Genomic DNA, 22111 nt, shown 5'->3' with positions numbered 1-22111 from the left:
TTTTCTCCGCGGTTTTGGGTCTAGAACCGCAGAGAAAAGTGTAGTACTTTTCTACACTTTTCTCTGCGGTTCTATACCCAAAATCGCGGAGAAAAGTGGTCTCCACCAACTTCAACACAATACCCTATTTTTCCCTCTCATTTGCACATATTCATCCCTTCACAGAGAGGCACGGTCGAAGCTCCCACCACCGTCCCCAGCCACGGGTAAGCCCCACATTGTCCTTTTTCTTTTTTCTTTTTTTTCCATTTTCTTGCATATTAAAGCTTGAAATCATGTAAATATACTTAATCTTGATTTATTTTGAAGTTTTAGGGTAAAAATGAAGAAATATTGTGTGGGTTTAATGGTGGTTTCAATGTATGTTTATATGGTTATTGTTAAAGATTTTTCTAATATTTTTGAAATTTTATATAGGATTGGAAGACATTTTCATTGTTTAAAACGTGTATTGATCACTAAAACTTGATTTCTTTAATGTATATTTTGGTTTTAGGGTATTTTTGTATTATTTTATTTATAATAATGTTGTTTACATAATTTTTTATATTAAAAATTATTGCTTACATAATTTTGTATATTATTTAGGTAATGGTTTTTTTAAAGTATATTTTTGTTAATTATATTATTTTAGGATCAATTCAATTACCATATATATACTAATATTTAACTTTTTATTGTAGGAAATATTTGTTTGAGTGTGAGGTTTGAATTGTTGAATATTAATTTTGAAGGTGAGTAATAATTACTACTTAATTTTTTATTTTTATTTTTTATATTTACAAACTATTGTTAGAGGAGTTTGAATATATTAGATATTCATCCATAGTGAAGTAGGTTCTGAGATAAAATTGTGTGCTGCGGAGATAACAGAAGGTTGAGAACATGTGTGTCTTAGTGAAGTAGGTTCTGGGAATTTTCTGTGTGCTGCGGTGACTTATAGTTGAGAACATGCATGTTGTTTGTTATATGTTTTGTTTGATGTGAATTTATAGGTAGATAACTTGGGATATGCTATAAATACAGAGGAAACTCTGCCCAATTTTTTTTTGATGATATTAGTTGAACATGTTTTATAAGTTACTATATATAATAATAATGTTTTTGTTGAAATTGTAAATACATATGAATTTTGGATATGTTATAGAAATAAATGAAACTCGGCCCATTTCATTTTATAATTTAATAATTGAACATAATTTTTTTAATTACTATATTAATTTTCTTTTCATTATCAACTTAGGAATTAGGTAGATATTATCATTATGGATAAGTCATGGATTCTTGAGAATAGAGAAACACAACAATTTCAAGACGGATTCAACCAATTTTTAGAATTTTACCAAACAAATTGTAGTGATCCGGAAAGAATTAATTGTCCATGTATAGATTGTGGTAATGGAACAAAAGGAAATATTACCATGATAAAAAATCATGTATTTTGTCGGGGATTTGATACAAGTTATCGTACATGGTATTAGCATGGGGAATCATTGAAAAATAATAATCCATATCCATTCGGGAGGCGAGGGGTTGATGATTTAGGTTATAGTGATTTTGACGATCATCCTATGGAATTGCTCGATGAAGCACAAGAAGAGTTTGTTGATGATCCTTCAAAATTTGATAAATTGGTTAGAGATGCAGATAAACCATTATTCAATGGTTGTCTGAAACAAAGATTACCAACGATGGTAAAATTTTACAACATAAAAGCAAAAAATGGAGTTAGCGATAAATGTTTTAGTCAATTTTTAGCTGCTTTTAAAGAGATTTTGCCGTCAGATAATTGCTTCCTTGAGTCTACGTATGAAGTGAAGAAAAATTTAAATTGCATAGGCTTGAAGTATGAGAAGATCCATGCATGTCCGAACGATTGTGTGTTATATCGTAAAGAGTATGCAGACAGGGACACTTGCCCAGAATTTGATTCACCCCGCTACAAACCTAACAAGAGTAAGGAGATTAGGAAACTTATTCCTCATAAAGTTATGTGGTACTTCCCTTTGATTCCATGGCGTAAGCGATTATATCGAAGTGCAGAACACTCTGAAAACTTAATATGGCATGAGACTAGGCGAGTGAAAGATGGTAAACTTCGACATCCTGCAGATTCGCAGGCTTGGAAAAAAGTTAATAGCTTAAATCCAGAATTTAAAACTGAAGCAAGACATCTTCGTCTAGGTCTAGCTGCCGATGGTGTAAATCCACATAAATCTCTACGTAGTAGGCATAGTTCGTGGCCTGTCTTCCTTGTTATGTACAATCTTCCTCCGTGGTTAGTGATGAGAAGAAAGTTTTTGATGCTCACGTTAATGATTTCAGGCCCAAAACAACCGGGACATGATATAGATGTTTATTTGGCACCATTAATTGATGATTTGTATGAAAATGGTGTTAAGGCATATGACGGTTTTAAGAAAGAAGCTTTAACTTAAAAGTTGTTTTGTTGTGGACTGTTAATGATTTCCCAGCTTATGGTAATCTATCAGGGTTAAGCACAAAAGGTTACCAGGGATGTCTAATATGTTGCACTAACACAAAGGTTATTCGTCTGTCTAATGGGCACAAAATTTTTTATATGGGTCATAAACGATATTTTCCCCTAAATCATCAATATAGGGACAAAAAAAAAAGCATTTGATGGTGATAAAGAACAAGGTGTTGCTCCTTTGCCACTTTCGGGGCAACAAATTCTTAAAGAAGTAGAGAAAATTGATTTCAAGTATGGAAAAATGCAGAAAAATAAGAAAGTAAATGGATGTTTCCAAAGGAAATCAATTTTTTTTCGTCTCCCTTACTGGAAAGATTTACTTGTTCGACATTGTTTGGATGTCATGCATATAGAAAAAAATGTGTGCGAAAGTATTATAGGTACATTACTTGATATTCCCGGTAAAACTAAGGATGGTTTAACTAGCCGTTTAGATTTTGTTGAAATGGGTATACGAACTGATTTAGCACCTGAACAGAAAGGTAAACACACATATTTACCTCCTGCTTGTTTCACGTTGTCCAGAGAAGAGAAAAAAGTTGTATGTAAATCATTTGTAGAGATGAAAGTGCCTGATGGCTATTCATCCAACATTCGAAACTTGGTATCCATGGGAGATTTGAGGCTGATGGGTATGAAATCACATGAATGTCATATGTTGATGCAACAATTACTTCCGATTGCTATTCGGTCAGTATTACCGAAAAAAGTTCAAGATTGTTTAACGAATGTTTGCATATTCTTCAATCATTTATGCGGAAAAGAATTAGAAATGAAAAAATTGGATGCATTGCATTGTAAGATAGTGGAAACTCTATGCAACCTTGAAATTTTTTTTCCGCCATCCTTCTTTGACATTATGATACATTTAATGGTTCATCTAGTAAGGGAAGCCAAGTTATGTGGACCAATTTGGGCGAGATGGATGTATCCATTTGAAAGAAGTATGAAGGTGTTGAAAAGTTATGTGCATAATCATTATTGTCCTGAAGCTAGTATGGTTGAATGTTATATATCGGAAGAGGCAGTAGAATTTTGCTCAGAATACATGAGTGGGGTTGAGGCAATCAGAATCAGCAAACCACGAAATAACTCAGATGGAGTTGATAAAGGACTATGAGGGAATGGAACAGTGATCACCGTGTCTAGGGCAGAATTAGATCAAGCTCAATTAGTTGTGTTGCAAAATATTCCTGAGATTCAATCATATATAATGTAAGTAGAAAATATATTTCAATCATATATATTAGAGTAGTGATTTTCTTTTTGTTGTTTAAACTTTTTGTTATTTCTTTTATGTTTCAGTGATCACATAGAGTTATTATGGTCGATGATTCCAAACAAGATTAAAAATAAACAAAAATGGGTTATAGATGAGCATAATAAAACGTTTTGCCAGTGGCTGAAGAATACAATTTTGACGAAGTTGGGAGAAAAAAAATCATGGACTGTCGACTGAGTTGAAGCGCATATCTCTTGGAGCAAGCATTGATGTAATAAAGCATCAAACTTACATTGTTGAAGGGAAACGATTTCATACTAAGTCAAGAGATGATGCTCGGCTGGTTCAAAATAGTGGAGTAAGTGTAGTTGCAGAAGCTATACATTTTGCCAATGCAAAAGATAATAACCCAATTTCAGGCACAATGACATACTGCGGGATTGTTGAAGAAATATGGGAGCTAGATTATTCATTATTTCGTATTCCTCTTCTTAAATGTTCTTGGGTAGACAACAATACTGGAGTTAAAACTAACGAACTTGGATTCACTCTAGTTGATTTAAGCAAGAAGGGAAGCAAGAACGATCCTTTTATCATGGCTGCCCAAGAAAAACAAGTGTTTTACATTCTTGATCCAGTTAATGATAAATGGTCCATTGTTTTATCAGTTCCCGAGCGGAAGTTCTCAGAAAAAGAAGAGTACGATGAAAATTATGATTTATATCAAGACTATTTCATTGTTGGACAATCGATACATGAACAAGTTGAGAATATTCAGGATAATGATAATGAAAGCGATACCGATGATCGTGATTATCTTAGAACCGACATTAAAGAAGGACTATGGGTCGATTGTGAATCGACCAGAAATAAAATAAGAAAAAGAAGAAAACATGTTTAGTAAGTTATATAATTCATTAATACTTGTGATTATTTATTTGTATAATGCATTAACACTTGTGATTATTTATTTGTATAATGCATTAACACTTGTGATTATTAATTTGTGTGATGCAGATGGCGGATAAAAGAGATGACAAAGAGAAACAACAAGGTCGTGGTAAAACAAGAATGAGTTACATAACCCAACAAAAAGCCAAAGGAATCAAGAAAAATCTTCAATGGAACGATTTGGGACAACCAATAGGTGATGTGTATACAAACATGATATCATATCTTGGATCTAGAGTACGAGCCACGATTTCTATCAACTCAGGTGATTGGAGGAAGGTCCCACAAGATTTGAAAGATGGTCTATGGGAGGATATCATTGTAAGAAATTATCATTATGATATTTATTTATTTCTGTGTGATATCTAAATTTAATAATTACTTTTCTTAATTATATTCTCAGGGTGGTCACAACATTCCTCAAACCTTCAAACGTGAGATTTTGAAAAAAGCTGGTCAAATAATGAGAGATTTTAAAAGTGAACTCACTACAGAGTACATCAAACCTTTGGCTGAAATGGGTATGATGGAAGAACTCAAATTTCCCCCAAAGAGCTATAACGATATAATTGACGAGTAAGAATGGTTAAAATTTGTAACTAGTCATCTAAGTCCAGAGTTCCAAATAGTGCATCAAGAACAAAAAGCACGTGCATTACTAATGAAGTCAAGGCATCGAACCTCTCGTAGAGGAATGGCTAATATAAGAGAAGATTTGGTAAGTATAATTGATATTATAGTTTAAATAATGGTTGATATTATCGCAACATATAACTATAATTATCTTGTACATTGCAGAAAAAAGAACGAAATATTCAAAATCCAGAGAGGTATCAAGTTTGGCTTAGATCGCGTGAAAAAAATAAAGTTCTCATGACAGAGCTAGACCGACAGATTTCCAAAAAGATAGTAAGTTTTCTAAGCCTTTACAATCAATATATTGTTTTTATTTATATAAACTAATTTAACCAAATAATATCTTGAGTAGGAGGACGTCAAAGAAAAATTGAGTCGTGGAGAAATTACAGCTCAGGGTCGAGATGACATCTTGACTCAAGCATTAGGGACACCAGAACACCCAAGTCGTGTTCGAGCTGGCGGGTATGATAATTTATAATAGTTGTTTTCTTTTAAGAATTATTTAGATTGGTTTATTGATGGACTTTATTGATTTTTTGTGTAGGTTCACTGCGACCGTTTCCAAAATTTTTGGAAAAAAAACATAAAACAATGACTGCAAGAGAGGAGATTGCTCGACTAAAAGCTAAGATTGAAGAGCTAAAAAGACATAAATTTAGGACAGAAGAGGAATTAGCTCAAAATGAAGAATATAATGAGGAAAACGATGAGTGTGGATACTACGATGAAGGGCAATTTGATGAGGGACAATATTATGAGAATACAAATGATGAGGGACAATATTATGAGAATACAAGTGATGAAGTCTATCGACCTGCCCCCAACGCAGATGATCATTTTCATCAAACCGAAGACTATCATTTTGATGAAGATGATGGATCATCAATTTATGAGTCTCCGCCACCACCGAGCTTTGAAGTTTATTTGTGTTATGATAATATTGACAATGTGGTGGCTAAGGGTGTAATCATTGTACCAAACATGGGTAGCCAAATTACCGTCCATGGAAATGTACTTGATGATTCAGTTGCGAGGGTTTGGCTTATAGATGTCTTACAAGAAGAAGCTGAGATCCCTATTCCCTTTAGTAACATACGATATGTTGGGGACGCACGAGACACATTCCTGCCTTGGCCAAAAAATTTAATTGTGGCTTGTCAGGTATAAAATTATTTGCTTAGATATTTAAATTTTATTTTTAAATGGGTACACTATATTGATATGTTAAATGCTATTATGTAGGGTCCATCTTCATCTAAACACAAATCCCTATCACCAAGCCCACATTTATCATCATTTGGATCTCATGTAGTCATCCCCGCTGAAATAACTCAACCAGAACCTTCAAATTGGTTAACAGATAACCAATGGGACAAAATTGATCTGATTCTAAAATTTATAGTGAAGGAGTAATATTCCATTAAAGGAATAGATGGGGTTGTACAAGTTCCCGTTGACCCGGAGTTTATAGGAGAACGCGAGGCTATCTTCATCACTTCGAAAGATGTTTATCAAGCAGCCTCCATGGATAATATTGGATCCTCAGCTATGCTGTTTGGTATGAGGTATGTATCAATCCGTTATGTCATTACAAACTATTAGAGGAGTTTGAATATATTAGATATTCATCCGTAGTGAAGTAAGTTCTGAGATGAAATTGTGTGATGTGGAGATAACAGAAGGTTGAGAACATGTGTGTCTTAGTGAAGTAGGTTCTGCGAATTTTGTGTGCTACGGTGGCTTATGGTTGAGAACATGCATGTTGTTTGTTGTATGTTTTGTCTGAATTGAATTTATAGGTTCTAATAATTTTGGATATGCTATAGAAACAGAGGAAACTCTGCCCAATTTTTTTTTGATGATATTAATTTATTAATTGAAAATGCAATATGAATGATTGATTCTACAGATGCATTTGGGAAAGCATGCACCCAAATTCACGACAATTATACAAATTTTTTGACACCGAACATCTTTCTATTGGCAATGATGAAAGTAAAAACTAGACAGTGGATCTTATAGCCAAATGGATGGTGACTATGGATAGACGAGGCCAAATATATTTCATTCCTTGGATTGTTGAGTAAGAACGAACTACTTAAACATTATCACTACTATAGTTGAATTTTAATTTTATAATAATCATAATTTATTATTATTTTAGTCGACATTGGATGTTGGTGCTCGTGATGATGCAGGGGATGACCATAATTTTGGACCCTTTAAAAAAATCATAAATCTCCACCAATAATTAAGGAGGTTATGGAAAAGTAAGTTCTTCAATTGTAATGTATGCATTATTAATTTTTAAAAGTTGAGAGCATAATATGTATTTAATTCATTTAAATTTTTGTAGAGCATACTCACAATGTTTAGAAAATGAATACATTGACACATTTACAAAATTGCTGAGAGGTTCTTGTCCAAAACAACCTGAAAGTCATGAATGTGGTTATTATGTACTAAGATACATTTATGATCTTGTAAATGCACCGAATCTGGCAGAAGTTATCAAGAAGAAAGTATGTTATATTTTAAACTCTTTTTTGCTTAAGAAAAACTAGATATAGTACTTAATTATCTAATCTATATTAACTTTTCACTTTTGCAGTGGTTTGACAAAAAGCTATTCAATGTCAAAGAGGATCTACTACCACTACAAAGTGATTGGTTAGCTAGATTAATGCCATTTGTTTATGAAATCTAAATTTTTGTATGTATTTAAGATTAAAGTTCTAACTTATATTGGTTAGAATGATTAAAGTCTTTGATTCATTACTAGCCAGTTATTTTGTATTAGATATGAAATGTATATATAACAATTTAACAAATTACATTATACTATTGAAAATAATTATATATAATTAAAAATGAAAATTAATTTTTTTTATTAAAAATGCTAGGTTATAATTCGAAATTGAAATTTTTTTTTATGAGAAACACTTTTAACTACGGTTATAGTAAGCCAACCGCGGAGAAAAGCAAATTTTCTCTGCGGTTGTAATAAGCAAACCGCAGAGAAAGGTTGTTTTTCTCAGCGGTTTGCTTATTACAACCGTAGAGAAAAGTCTCTTTTCTCCGCGGTTGGCTTACTACAACCGCAGAGAAAAGTGTAGCTTTTCTCCACGGTTTGCGTAACACTTTTCTCTGCGGTCGAATACACTGCACTTTTCAATACTCTCGAAAACCGCAGTGTTTTGAGTAAAAAAATCGCAGAGAAAAGCCTTTTTTGTAGTAGTGAGTTCACAACCCTTTTTCCCTTAGCTTCAAGGCATACCAATGAGAGAGAGAGAGAGAGAGATAAAAACCGAGAAAGAGAAAGAGCTAGAGACTTCTCCTTTCTTTTCACTCTTCAAGCTGAGTTCAGAGCCTTCAAGCTGTTAGGTTTACTTTAGAGTGTTAAACACTTGGGTTGGGGTTATATGATTTATTATCTTAAGCTTATTAAACACTTGGGAAGTAAGGTTAATAGTGTGTTTTTCGATAACAAGGTGTAGTTCAGTTATAGTGCATTCAAAGGTATTCCTATTCCTAGTTTATTTATGTATGTTTCATTAGTTTCTTATAGTTTTCTCTACTCAAATCCTAACTCGTTATTTCTCATTATCTTGGTTAGGTATTTAAGTTCTTTGAACTTAAGATTTCTTGTTGGTAAGTTTCTTCTCGGTGGTTTAGTTCATTTCTTTTCATCTCTTTTCTTTTAGAAATGCTCACCTTTCTACTGTTGGTTTTAGGAGTGTTCCAAAATCCCGTCGTTGTTCTCACATCCCGGTATTGGTAAGGAAAATAGGATAATTTCTATATGTTATATGTTATGTGTATGTATAATATGTTATGATGTTATGTTATGTTATGTTTGTATCTAGGGCTCGTAGTTGCTTAGTTTGCAAGCCCTAGTGTTTATCATTTTCATATTTAGAGTTATGATATACCCTACCTCAGATATTAGACAGAGGACCTAGATAGGTTATCATAGACTATCATGTGATCTAACCTACCTCAGAGATTAGACAGGGGACGTAGATGGTTTATCACATGTCATAATGGCCATTAATAGTGTACTCTTATGTGGTATGCATTTTTATTGTCATATGTTTATAGTTTATGGTTATGTTTTATGCTTTTAGTAGATTTTCCTTGCTATGCATTAGGCTCATTCCTTTATTTTTATATGTGTAGGAAAATAGTTATGGTGGCAGAAAGATTCTTGGCATCTTGGGATTGTGTATTGAGGAAAAATGGATTCGGTGGACTGCGTGAACGATTCGAGGACGACGTTATTTCAGTCTTTTTAATTATGTTTTCTATGTATTTTTTCGCACTTGGTTTTGTAATAAATTTATTTAAGATTTAAGTTATGTTTTATTTTTAAACAATGGGATCCCATACCCCACGTTTATGTATTTCAACTTTTAATTTATAGTTTTTAATAGAGATATGAATGTTTCGTATGTATGTTTTCTTAAGAATAGTGTCTATGTATAAGTAGTTTTAATGGTCCAAGGTCTAGAATTACTTGGGTCATTACACCCATAAAAAGAACTTAGTTCCTTAATTCATCTAAGAGTAAAGTGGTCATTCTCCCCAATTCCCACTAATTCCACCAATGTTCCCACAAATTTTACCACTTAAATCTTGTTATCCAATTAATCATTAGTCATTTTCCCCAATGTCCAAAAATCTCCAATATATTTCCCAGAAAGACACCAGGCTCCCCCACGCTAGGTATAAATCCCCGCTGTGACTATTTCGCCAATCCGCTCACTAAGACTGTCTCAAGCCACATGCTGCAAATATATCCACATAATAATGTGGTCTCCAAAATTAATCACATATAATTATATTTATGCCCCTAATGAGCCAAAATTACAAATATGCCCTTCTAAGCAGAGCAGGGCCTGCATACTTATTTAATACTAATAAACATGCATTTCACATATCCATATAATCATAGGATCATGCATATCACATAATCATGCATTAAATCATTAATACACATAAATACCAATTATGTCATCCCGACAGACTAATCAAGGCACTTAAGCCTTATTAGTAATTTTGGGTCGTTACAGACCATTCGAGAGCCTAACCCCAATACTCGACCAGCCAGCACCCCTTCCCAACATGGGAGGGGAACAAAAACTACCAGAATATGCTGATCCTATACTCGAATCCTCTGACGATAATGGTATAGATTTTTCACTCTTAGATAAACTGCCCATTCCTTATCATTTATTTGATAGGGACGATAACTTTAAATTTAAGACCAATAGTTTTAGCTTGGACTTCTTCGAGGCAGATAGTGAGTGTAGCAGTAGTTCTTTAAATAATGTAGCGATCAGTAATTGTAGTTCGGGTATACTACTTAGATTTTCTTTTTAGTTTGCTCCCTTATTATGCAAAACTATTCCTTGACATATCTGCTCCCTTGTGTATGTTTTTGTAGTATGTAATCTGACGATGCATTCGACATCTACGCCTCTAGAGGCGCTCCAGTGAGCATGAAGAAGTCAAGCAAAAGAAATCCTAGAGAAGCCAGAGGGGAACCATCAAGAAATAGGGCTCGACCAGAGGACCCTCCAACTCCTATTCCTTCTAGATCAACTACACCTCCCCCTCCTTCTCGCACTGGGGCTTCCACTGACCAAACGGGGGGACCTTTGGCAGCAGAATTGTTGAGCAACACCTATAGCTCAACAAACGACAAACTGTAGAAACTAACCAAGCACCGCCGCAGCCAAGAGGCCTTTGTCTGTCTCCCTTCGCTGAAACCCAGCCAGGTCCTTGCTCGTGGGTTCAATGAAGTCCTCAGTGTAAGTTTCTTCTGCATTGTATTTTAGTCGAACAACATTTCATTTTATTAGCTCTAACAACTTCATTTTTCCACTATTCGTAGGGTATTCTAACCATAAATAACGGCTGGCATCATGTTGAGGAGGTTGATTTAAAGCATGTCGAGGAGATCAAGGCATGGGAGGCTAAGGTTAAGGCAGCTGAAGACAAAGTTGTTGTTTTAACCGAGGAGCTGAAGAAAAGCTAAGAAGATCTGGCTAAGGTTGTTGCTGCCAAGGAGAAGTTTAAGGAAGCCTTCAAAACCAACTACAAGGAAGTAGCCAAGCTTCAAGAGTATTTTGAAGCAAGCATGAAGGAGGCGAACAACCTAGAAGGGCGAGTGAACCTGCTCAAAGAGAAAAATGCCCAAAACCTAGAAAAGTTCTAAGGAGTCGCCTTCACCTGCTCTTACTTGTTCTGGAAGAACAACCCAGAGGCAAATTTTGACTATCTTCCTGAGCAGGTAAAACAAGCCAAACTTGCCAAGTGTGCTGCTTGCCTAGAAGAGGAGAAAAATGCCCAAAATTCCTCGGATTCTCCTGAAATTTCCTTGGCAATGGGCATCGATGATGCTGATGAAGAAGCCTGACCTTCAGTCGACCAATAGCCTCAGCAGGACCCCCCTTCAGCTGCACAGTAAAAAATTGTGTTTATGTAATTAAAACACCCGAACAGATTGTTCGTGGTGTTGAGACAATTTGCTGCCTAAAGCAATTTTATTTACCTTTTAATATTCTTAATTACACCCGAGCAACAATTGCTCGTGCTGTAAAGACATTTCATTTTGATATTATAATAGTTGCACATTATTATTGTTGTTATAATATTTGCTCGTATGACCGAACTTAGCATAACACTTTATTATGATTTTCACAAAATTAACTAAAAATTTGAAAAATATTCTAAGTGTCATAGTATGCTTTCCCTAATTTTGCTTGTGTGTTTACATATGTTTATGATATGCATATGCTTTGCTCACTTAGTATCTTATATGTCCCTCAAGTGATCGAGGAGTCTAAGGTTCTCGGTCACTTTCCATGACCAATACATGTTTGAACATTACTGCTCGCGTACTTATAAACAATCAATGATAATATAGCAAAATAACACACGTAATGAGCAAATACTTGTAATAAACACAATAATTGGCAAAAATAACTGGCTGCGTACAATTCCTCTTATTTCTCGTAATAAAATGGACAAGATTCGTGTCTGTACGAGTGATCAAAAGTTGATCTTACACTTATAAGTGACTAGCCATCGAACTGACCATCCCTTATTCAAAAATTGTTAAAAAGTAAAATTAATACAAGCCAAATCTTTAAAAATAATTGTTCATTGATAATAATTGCGCATGTGTTCTCCATTCCCATAGTGAAGAACGAGATTTCCATTTAAGCAAGCAAGTTTGTATGTGCCTAGTTGAAGGATTTTTCAATCTGATACGGCCCTTCCCAGTTTGGTCAGAGTACTCCAGCAGCCTAATCGCGAGTGTTAAGAAAAACTCTTCTAAATACCAAATCTCTCATGTCAAACTTTCTTTTGCGTACTTTAGAGTTAAAATATCGAGTGACCTTTTGTTGGTAAGTTGCAACTCGTAGTTGAGCCTGCTCACGCCTTTCGTTGACCAAGTCCAAAGACTCCATTAATAATTGGTTATTTGTGCTTTGGTCATATGTCAGCCTTCTATGTGATGGTGGATCTAACTCAACGGGTGACATGGCTTCATACCCATAGGCTAAGGAAAATGGCGTATGGCCTGTTGTTGTTCGGTGAGATGTCCTATACGACCAGAGTACTTCTGGAAATTATTCTGGCCATGCTCTCTTTGCTTCTTCGAGCCTTTTCTTCAAAGTGTCTTTCAGAGTTTTCTTCACAACTTTATCCTGTCTGTTGGCTTGTGGGTGGGCAACTGATGAAAAGCTCTTCATGATACCATGCTGCTCGCAGAAATTGGTGAACTGGTCGCTGTCAAATTGTGTGCCATTATCTGATACATTCTTTTTTACAAACCGTATCGGTATACAATTTTTTTGACAACGAAATCCAATACTTTCTTGGTCGCAATTGTTGCAAGTGGTTCCCACTTAATAAAGTAGTCGCAACAAATACTGCATACCTGACATTCCATTTTCCTGTAGGCAAAGATCCGATTAGGTCAATTCCCCAATTTGCGAATGGCCATGGGCTTTGCATTTGTTTAAACTTATTTGGGGCTGCTCGAGGTATCTTGGAAAATCATTGGCACTTATCACACTTCTTAACGAATTCCATGGAATCTTCAATCATTGTAGGCCAGAAATACCCTTGCGGAGAATCTTCTTTGACAAACTTTGCCCCCCAGCATGATCTCCACAGAATCATTCATGTACTTCTTGCATCAATACCTTAGCCTTTTCCTTGGAGATACATCGTAATAAAGGCATTGAGTATCCCCGTCTATATAAGATTCCATCGAACAAGATAAACCGAGCCGATTTCCTTTGAAGCGTCCTCGCCTTATTCCTATCTGTTGGTAACAATCCTTATTCGAGATATTGTATGATGGGAGTCATCCATGTGTCAGACAATTGTATTATTAGCGAGGATTTTTCCACTTGAATGCTTGGTACTGATAAACGTTCCACCGGTACTATGCTCAAAGTCTCGGCATCTTTAGCACTTGCTTACTTAGCTAAGGCATCGGCATTTGAGCTTTGGTCGCGAGGTACTTCCTGGAGAGTATACTTCTCGAATTGTGCTAGTAAATCCTTCGCCTTGTTTAGATAAGAAACCATCTTAAGACCCTGATGGACCCAAAATGGGTATGTTTTAAATATTTGTATTGCAAGTGCATGAATCGTTCATATAGAATAGTGATCATGTAAGCAAGGATGTCGAACCCAAAGGAGTTGCCTAAAATAAAAAAGAAAACTGTTTTAAACAAAAATTAATAAATTTTAACCTAGCTCCAAAGATTGATGAGATTTTTGTATCAAGAAAATAAAATAAAAGATAATAATAAAGATATTAAAGACAATATATATAACTAAATTAATAATTGTAAACAAGATGGTAGAAGAAAGATTATTAAGATAATAGAATCCACAAAATGTAAGTTCAATAATATTTATAAGTACATTGATTCTCAAGTTTTAGTAATAGTAGAAATTAATCAAACTATCACTTATTCAAATTAGATATTCTATTTAAGCACAAGTTTTTATAAAAATATAGGATTTATCTTCACTTTTTAAGATATAATTTCAAAGTATTTAGTATGAATCAATTTAAAGAAACAACAAATAAATCAATGAATATTATTTATAAGGCAAAACATAATATTTTTGTTCTAAGCATTTGATGTGCACAATTTAATGACACACCTTAATCAAAGAATATTATGATTTTGCACTAATGAAAAACAAAGTGTAAATATGTGCTAACAATAAAAAAATACATAATATTTAAGATGAAAGAAGATATTTGAATAAGAAAAATCCATAAAATTTGTTGCACAAATGGGAAATCAACATACAAAATAAATACTATTTAATTACATATAGTTTCAGCATCACCTTAATAATCTTAAAAAGATTATAAAGTCATAACTAGAATAGAAATTACAAAATAACGAAAATACATACTTGAAAAACACTAAAATTGAGGAGAGAATGATAGAAAAGAATATGGTAACCAAAAATTAAGCACCCCAAATTGGTATTGAAATTCTATATTTATAGCCAAAATGAGAGCATTAAAATAATCAAATTAAATTAATTAAATTGATCATATTAATTAAATAAAGTTTTGACCGCGTTTTTGGCCAACGACGTGTGAACGTCAAAAACGATAAAACCTTCAAGAGAAAATAAACGACACAGACGATTTTATAGTGGTTCAGCCCCAATGTGATGGTAATAGCCTAATCCACTTAGAGTTGTGATTATAGATCTACACTCAAGATCAGATGAACTTGGGTCAACTGAGTTTCTTCAATGTAGATTACAAGAATTCTCTCAAATACAAGTACTCTCTCTCTCTAGAAAATTCAGATCAAAAGTTCAAAAATCCCCCAAAAGTCCCCTTTATGATGCCATAAGCCTTGTATTTATAGGCTCAGGATCGTACAGATGATATCCCCATAATCGGGATATTTTATTATTCTCATTATATTAAAATTACAATAATATTCAAAATATAACAATACACTAAATTTGTGGGATAAATTGAGAGATTCCCGTGTATGCCAAGACCGATTCTTGTTGAAGCCGTTTCTGGGAATCTTGATGTAGTCCTGCTCTATCTAGTCGATCCATATCACATTCAGTCTGGTCGGCCAAACCTTCAATGGGCAGACATGCACTTGGCTGGGCAGACAGGTCATGACTGGTCGGACATGGTCATGATTGGGCAGACAAGGTCATGCCTGGGCAGACAATCATATGACTGGTCGGACATGGTCATGACTGGTCGAGCATGGTCATGACTGGGCAAACAAGGTCATGCCTGGGCAGACAATCATATGACTGGTCAGACATGGTCATGACTGGGCAGACAAGGTCATGCCTGGGCAGACAATCATATGACTGGTCGGACAAGGTCATGCCTGGTCGGTCATGACACTTGACTGATCAGTCAAAATTCTTCATTGGTCTACCGGGTCACTCCTAAACCAGATCACTTCATCACAACTCTGAGGAGCCAATATATTTATTGACTATTAATGTGCCCTTTACGAACCATGCACTGCCACTTGTCACCTCTATTGCCACGTCATCGATCTCCAATTTTTGGGGATAACATAAAGTAAATATGGCATGTAGAGGTAAATTATAGGTGTAATGAAGATTTTGTGGTGAAATATTTAGGAAAGTTGGGTAAAAAATTGGTATTTTTAGACATAAGGAGACAAGGAGATGTTGGGCTCAAGAAAAAATGGCATGGCAGCTTGGTGGCTACTGGTAGGAAGTTGGGTTCGGGCCTGGGCTTCTGGCGGGCCTGGTGGCTGGCAGCTGGGCAGAGTGGGCCAAAAGGTGTAGCAGTTGGGCTGGCTGAGGCAGTTGATGGGTTGGGCCTGAGATGTGAGTTGGCTATGTGCATGCAGCTGGGCATAGGAGTGCTGGAGGCTTGGGCCTGGAGTTATGCATATGCCCACGGGAGCTACTGGGAAGCTTTGGGCCGAAATGGGGCAGGCAGGTGGGTTGAGGGGCTACTGTTGGGCCTTTCTTTCTTCTCTCTCAAAAATGTCACTTTGGCATTTCATAAGTCCATACTAAGTATACTTTCTCACACTCTTATTGCTCTAATATTTTATGAGCATAATGTTTATTGTCACATGAATATCTGCTCCTAACTTGAAATTTTAAAAAAATTCCAAGTTACTTAAGCTTTGTCAAACAAGTTAGCTTAATGGCCTTTTTGGACTTCGAAAATTTACAAGTCAGCATAAAAACAGATATATTAACTCGTGCTCTTATTGCCTGTGTTAAATTATATACCAGTATACCCCATGTGCCCCCCAGGTGATCGAGGGTTGAAAGATCCTTAGTCACTTGCTACTTGACCGAATCTGTTCGAGCAGTTAATTGCTCGTGAAACACATAGAATATATTGAAAATATTCGAGCAGTTGAACACTGCTTGAACGTATCGACCAGTTGAACACTGTCCGATTTTACCGACCAGTTGAACACTGCTCGGATAACTAACACACATGCATATTTGTAGCAAGAATCGACCACGCTGCGCGTAGTCTCTTTTATTACTCGTAAATTAAAATGGACAAAACATGTCTAATAACAAGTCTTAAACAACCAAAATTGTTCAAAAATAAAATGATTGGCTAGCAAATAACCAGCTCATAAACCAAACTTAAATAACAAGTCAAACAACTCGAAATCAAGCTACCACTCTGAAAGCGGTATTTAAAAATAATATATCCTCTGATGCTCGCCACTCCAATGGTTTCTGATCCTAGCACTCCCGCTCAGCATAATTCTCCTTTACTTCGTTGCTTTCCTCAGCCAAGTGTGGACCTCCACATATAGTGTCTAAGTTAAAGTCCACAGGTCCGAGCTGCAAGGGTGGAGATCTTTGTCGCTTGAAACCAGGATTGCTGCTGCCTCCTTCTCCCTGGGGTGTCTCTGCCCGGTACTTTCTCAACTTGCCCGACCAGAGAAGAAATTCTATCTCGTCCTTGAGGTGATTGCATTCATTCGTGTCGTGACCATAATCTCCATGGAAACGACAAAACTTATTCATGTCTCTCTTCCTCATCTCTTTCCTGATAGGTAGAGGTTTCTTGTAGGGAACCTCTTCATGACTAGCAAGATATATCTCCGCTCGGCTAGTCGAGAGAGTGGTGTAGTTAGTGAATTGAGGCTCATACTTGGTTGGCTTTTCATTTGAATTCAACTTTGCTTTCTTTTCCTCATGGTGGTCAGACCCGTTATTTCCACGTTTCCTTCCACCAAAGTCACTTGATCCGCCCGAATTGTTTATGCCATTCTCATCTTTCTCTATTGCATCATCCAATTTCATATACTTGTCTGCCCGGTCAAGAAATTGCTGAAGTGTTGAAATTGGATTTCTATGTATACTGTCCCACAAAGGGCTCCGATAAGTTATCCCAGCAGATATGGCAACCATCTTCCCCTCGTCTCCTACAGCAGTTGCTCTATTGGCTTCTCTCATGAACCTCTGTATATAGTTCTTTAGAGACTCATCTTTTCCTTGTTTGATATCTGCCAAGTGGTTGGCATGGAGTCCGGGCAGTGTTGAATTGTCTACAAAACTCCTTCCTGAATGCTTCCCAAGAGGTAATGGAGTTTGGCTTAAATTTCCAATACCATTCCCGGGCAGTATCTGTCAATGTAGGCGGGAAAACTCTACACCGATAATCGTCACTTACTCCGAGCAATTCCATCTAGTCCTCGAACTTCCCAATATGTCTGATGGGATCTGCCTTTTCTGTATAGACTGGAAGAACCGGTGCTTTATATTTTGCCGGTGGCTGGGCTGCTCTAATCCGGGCACAAAATGGGCTGCCACTCCGGTGGTCTATCGCATCTATCTCAGAAGGTCGTTTTGACAAACTTTGCACGTCAGTTGTTAGCATGTCAAGCTGGGCTTGGATGGCTGGTGCAACTGATGAGGTTCCAAGGTCTTGACCGCCTGGTCGGGCATTACCATCTGGCGCGCCATCGTCAAGTATTTCTACTTGACTGGCAGGGCGGTCCAGATTTTGCCCTTCGACCGGGACGGTCCTCCTCTTGTTAGTGATAACATCCCTTAGATCCTTCTAGGAAGCATGCTCTCCTGCCCGATCGAACACCGTACTCTTCGATTTCCCAGAGGGCTTACTACGCGGGACTTGCTCTCTCCTACTACGCTGCTGGTCGGGGTGCAGTGGAGGCCTTGCGGTATGTCCTGGTTCCTTGTTGTTCATTGCCCTCCTTTTCCTTTGACTAGTTGGTGTGATGACTATCAGCCTCATCACGACCATGCCCATCTTTGAATTGTGAAGTCCTCTTCTCTCGAGGAGTCTTGGTCTGATCCTGCCTGGGTGGAGTCTTTTTACTGCCTGACTGGTGACTCCCTGATCTAGAAGTCTCTGATCGATGGCTCCTGGAGGGGGTTCTAGAGTGCTCCCTTTGCGTCGAGGCAGTTCTGGATCGGTCCCCATCATCGTCCCGACCAGGGGGGGTTACTCCTGCTTCTGCCCGGTCCTCGAGAATCGACTCCGTCAGTGGTCCTCCGACCAGCGTTATTATTTCTTGCTCCCTGGGTGGCTGCTTGTGCAGCGGCTTGAGCATTGGCTTGGGCCAATTGGGTAGCTGCTTCTAGAGCAAGTGCTGCTTCACGATGTCTTCGGTTGACCTCCTCCTGTTGTTGCATGAGCTCTTCGCTTCTGGCCTCCATATCGCGCCTTTGCTGCTCTAACGCAGCTCTCTGCCTGGCCATCTCTTCAGCGAACGCCTCTTGTCTGGCGTGGAATTGTGCCATCTTCTCTTGGAAGGCCCCCATGGCCTCCTAGAGTTCTTCAACCTCTGGAGTCACGTCCTCGAGCATGACCCTAGGCTCAGTTTCACGATCTTGAAGGCTATGACCTTCTGATCTGGCAGGCTCTTTAGAGGAGCCTGTCTTCTTGGAGACCGCATTGGTGTTCTTAGGCACCATAATACTTCAGGGACCGTCTGTCTTTCTCTTCAGGCTCTCAATGAAAGCACAAAAATGTTGACCGCGTTTTTGGCCAATGACGTGTGAACGTCAAAAACGATAAAACTTTCAAGAGAAAATAAACGACACAGACGATTTTATAGTGGTTCAGCCCCAATGTGATGGTAATAGCCTAATCCACTTAGAGTTGTGATTATAGATCTACACTCAAGATCAGATGAACCTGAGTCATATAAAATATTTTCACTAATAAAATATATCATATAAATTCCATGAAAATATTAATTAAACTTTTTTTTTATCGAAAAAAAAAGGAAATTATATTGCACTGAAACAAATACTACATCAACAAGTGCTGAAACAGAGCAAAATACAACACCAGCTCACAACTTCCTAACAAACTCAGCAAGAGCTCTATTCTTGTCCAGAAATTTTTGACTCAAACAACCAAGAAATCTAGCTTTCAAACTCAATTTAATCATACTATCTAAACGATGAGGAGAGAAGGAACAATGAGCAAAAAAATAGGCATTTCTATTACACCAAATACCATAGACAGCAGCTGCCAAGGAGGCAACAGCAATGCGATGCATAATATTTTTGGGCTTCCCATCTAACCACTTCTTCCAATCAACAAATTGCTTGGGCCAAATACCAGAACCTAGCCAAAGTTTAGTCAGCTCCCAAACTTGATGAGAGAAGCTACAATCAAAAAACAGATGCTGATGAGTTTCCTCAACTCTCTCACAAATCGGACAAAGACCAGAGACCACTGAAATCTGGCACTTAATCAAATTATCTCTAGTCAGCAAATGGCCAAGAACCGACTGCCAAAGAATGAAACGATGCTTAGGGACTGTAAGTCTACACCACACTGCCTTTGCATAAGCAATCGAAACTCTTTGAAGCCAGTTAAGATATAGAGACTTCAAGTTCAGTTTACCATGCACAGCCGAATTCACTAGATTCGCTTCAGAAAACACCTCTCTCAGATAGCATAATTTACGCCAATACCAACTAACATCAGATTTCAGATGATAAGTCCAAAATGATTGACCTTTAAGATATATCGCATCAATCCACTTCACCCACAACACATCCTGCTTAGAAGACAAAGCCCAAATAAACTTGGCCAATAACACTTTGTTCCAATTAGAGCCCTCTTTAAAACCCAAACCACCTAAAGTTTTAGGAAGACAAACTTGAGTCCAAGAGGAAAAATGGAATTTACTGCGATTGTCGTTGGATCCCCATAAAAAATTACGACATAACCTATCAATTTCTTGAATGACACTAAGAGGAAGCATAAAAATATTCATCCAATAGTTGTGAATGCCCAGCAAAACTAAGAAAATCAGCTAAGTTCTCCCTACAAAAGATAAGTGTCTACTCGCCCAAACATGGAGTCTAGCATGAATCTTCTTGATAATCTCACCACAATCAACAACTTGCCATCTCGTAGGTTTCAGCGAAACCCCCAGATACTTCAAGGGAAAAGACCGTTCATCTTTCACAACAGATCTCAGAATATTATCCTTCACATCAGCTGCCACACCCCCAAAATATATGTAAGATTTTTTCAGGTTTGTAGACAGCCCTGAACTCTGGCTAAATCTCAAAAAACCATCCATTAAAATTTGAACTGAGCTAAAGTTCCCCTTGCAGAATAAAATCAGATCATCTGCAAAATAGAGATTAACAAGATGCAAATGCTTACACATAGGGTGAAATATGAACTCTCTATGTTGAGAAACTTGATTAAGAAGCCTAGTGAGATACTCCATAACCAACACAAACAGCAGAGGAGAAATTGGGTCTCCTTGCCTTAAACCTTTCCTCCCTGCAAAACTACCTTGTAATCTCCCATTCAACATAAGAGAATATGATGTATTTGTCAAGCATATCATTATCCACTGAATAAACATACTAGGAAAACAGAAAGCAAACAGAATATCCTCCCAAAAAAAACACAATCAATAGAATCATAGGCCTTACTAAGATCTATTTTAATCAAGCACCTGGGAGAAATAGTCTTCCTAGTATAGCCATGAAGCAAATCTTGAAGAATTAAAATATTATGAGCAAGATGTCTATTCTTGATAAAGGCTCCTTAATTTTGATGAATAAGCTTTGGATGAATTTTAGCCAACCTGAAACATAGCATCTTTGAAATACATTTATATAGCGTATTACAGCAAGCTATGGGCCTATAATCAGCAACTGAAGCAGGAGAATCAACCTTAGGAATAAGAGATAAAATGGTCCCATTCAACTCTGCTGGAATCTCACCATGCTCAAAGAACAGCAAAATCGCCTCAGAGATTTCTTCCCCTATATCTTTCCAAAGAGCTTTATGGAAACCAGAGCCAAAACCATCTGGACCCGGGCTCTTGATAGAATAAATGCTAAATAACGACCTCTTAACATCCTTCTTAGTAAAAGGCTGAATCAATTCAAGTTGTTGCTCCAAAGTCAGGACTGACCCTTGCTGGAAACAAGTCAAATCAACCCGACTGGTTGTTGTGCTCCCCTTGCCAAGAAAGCCTTTGAAATGATTATAAAAATGAGCAACAACTTCTTCATTGTTTTCTACAATCTGACCCTCTTCATTCAAAAAATATGTGATTCGGTTCCTAATCCTCCGCTGCTTAAGACTAGCATGAAAAAGGCAGTGTTCTCATCTCCAAATCGAAGCCAATTAATTTTGCTCTTCTGGTGAAGGAAGCTCTCATACATTCTGGACTTACTATCAAACTCATTATAAGCCTCTTGCTCATCCTGCTATAGAAAACTCTAAGAAGGATTTTGCTGTAA

Source organism: Humulus lupulus, chromosome 1 (genome assembly GCF_963169125.1).
Source record: "Humulus lupulus chromosome 1, drHumLupu1.1, whole genome shotgun sequence".
NCBI classification, from domain to species: Eukaryota; Viridiplantae; Streptophyta; class Magnoliopsida; order Rosales; family Cannabaceae; genus Humulus; species Humulus lupulus.
The sequence above is the reverse complement of the archived record's forward strand: the minus strand, read 5'-3'. Positions refer to the sequence as shown.